Here is a 2,182-nt window from a genome sequence, read left to right as displayed (position 1 = left end):
AAATGATAGATGAAAGCCCTTGATACAGGGCATGGAACACAGTAAGCCCCAATACATGTTAGCTATTTTACTGTACATTTTTTTCCATTTCCTCATCAGGACAAGAGTCTCAGTTACACAATCCTGCTTTTTCCCAGAGGCCCCTGGTGTAGGAGATGCTTTTGGAACCTGGGTTTTAGGCAAAAGCCCTTCGGTCAAGGGAAGCATAACAAGTATTAGGGTCCTAGTGGCTGCCTTTTCCCAAGGGTTTCCTACTTGCTGGCCCTGCTTCTAGTGCCTGCTAGCTGGAGGGAGAGGGGCTTCAGTAAGAACAGCTGCCACTGAGCCTGGCCTGCTTCCCCTGGCTGGTGCATGGAAGGCAGCAGGTCAGCTGGGAGTCCAGGGCCTCAGGAATCCGGACTTGGCATGAAGAAGTCAGAAGCCAAGGCCTGTGCTGGTCCTGCATGTTTTAAAATAGAACCTAAGAAGCAGTTTACTTGAAAGTCATCTTCAGCTGGTGCTGGAAACTCAATGGAAGGGAAAAACATCTTCCCGATGAGAGTTTTGTCATCATCATTTGCTGATAAACCAAGACACTTGCCAGGTGACCACACCCAGTCTGGGTAAAAATTACCCATGACCACGAGTATGATATTTGGAAAACAAGTGCACACGTGGTTTCAGGCTGGTGGATGTTGGGTACTTATTTGTAAGATGGTATTAAACCAAAGCCAGGGCAGCATAGCAGCTTTCTAGCATCATTTCCCCTCTGAATCCCCTAACTACTGACCTTTCTTACAAAGTGGGAATGGCCCACATCCTGGCCACGCTTTCTTTCCCTTCTTTAGGTAAGTCTGTCCAGGCATTAAATATTTCGTTCTAAGATGCTGAGATGGAAGGATTAAACCCTGGCTTCGCCCTTAAAGGTATCATCAGTTAGTAACCCCAGAAAGCAGAGCCCAAGGCAAAAGCCAGCTAACATTATTGGAGAGTGAAAACCAAGGAAGTGGGAGTGAGGAAGAAAGGGGGAGCCAGGCAGCGAAGGAGGAAGATGAAACACAGGGTGCATTACTGGTTGGCCACTGCTGGACACAAAGCTCAGTGGTGCAACACCATCTTCAGAGAGGCCAGCTGAGCTACTAGCTCTCGGGATAGTTTGTCAAAGGGAGGGGCACAGAGGGGGCTCTCTTCCATCAAACTTTGCCCCGAGGAGTTAACTAGTTTGCATGCCGTGCTCCTTCGGGCCCACGGGAAGCCAGATCACACCGAGCACTAAGGTATGGTGATCACCTGGTCTGGACGTGGCTGGGTGCTGGGTGGTGGAGTTCACGCAGCATCACAGCTGGTGTGGAGCCAGTGGCTGAGGCCCTGACAGAGGGGAAGCTGACAGGATCTGAGGGGCGTATGAGAGATGTCGCTGTAACCCAGGCTGGCATCGCTCAGCTCTGCTATCACTCTTCCTTCTTATCCAGTCCCCCCACTAGAATATGAACCTACATTTTTGTGAGAATCAAATACCCTTGTGTTTCCCTGAGGGAAAAGCACAAATTGATCCAGTCACAAAGTCTCCATCAAGGCTGTAAGCAGCCAGACTGAAGAGGCTAAGGGAAAGAATGACAGCTCCCACCTCTGCCACTGGTTGAGGACGTGATTAGTATTCACCACCTCAGCCCCACCCATTAGCACTCATTCTAGATTTCCCTCCCCTTCAGGAAAAGTTCCAGGATGCTTGCCCAGTGGGCTGCCTAGTGCGCTTCTCCACTTCAACGTGCACGTGGATCACCTGGGGGCGGGTCAAAAGGCAGATTTGGGGAGAAGCCCGAGAGTCTGCATTTCTAAGGAGCTTGCAGGTGACACAGGTGTTGCTGGCCCAGGTGTCCACTGGGCTGGCAGCAAAGACAGAGACTAAGCTTACCCCCAAATTGCCCTTAGTTGTCATGCCCTTACTCGACTGTGGTTGATGCAGTCGCCCCTTGACAGTTTTTCCTGGGGTTTAAGCACCTAGAAAAGCCCCCAGGGAGCACCTGGGTTCTAGAAGTGATCCTCTCTGTGCCCACTGCATAGCAACCACAGCTCCTTCGGGAATCAGGGCTCTTAATCCCACCAGTGCAGCAACTCCAGCCTTGCCTGTTTGTCCACCGGCGTGGGAGTGCCCACTGACTCGTAGTTTCTCAGCTTCCGGTCCAGTGCAATCCTGACCGCA

Source organism: Cnephaeus nilssonii (assembly GCF_951640355.1).
Source record: "Cnephaeus nilssonii genome assembly, chromosome: 13".
Classification (NCBI taxonomy): domain Eukaryota; kingdom Metazoa; phylum Chordata; class Mammalia; order Chiroptera; family Vespertilionidae; genus Cnephaeus; species Cnephaeus nilssonii.
Note: the sequence above shows the minus strand (reverse complement) of the source record.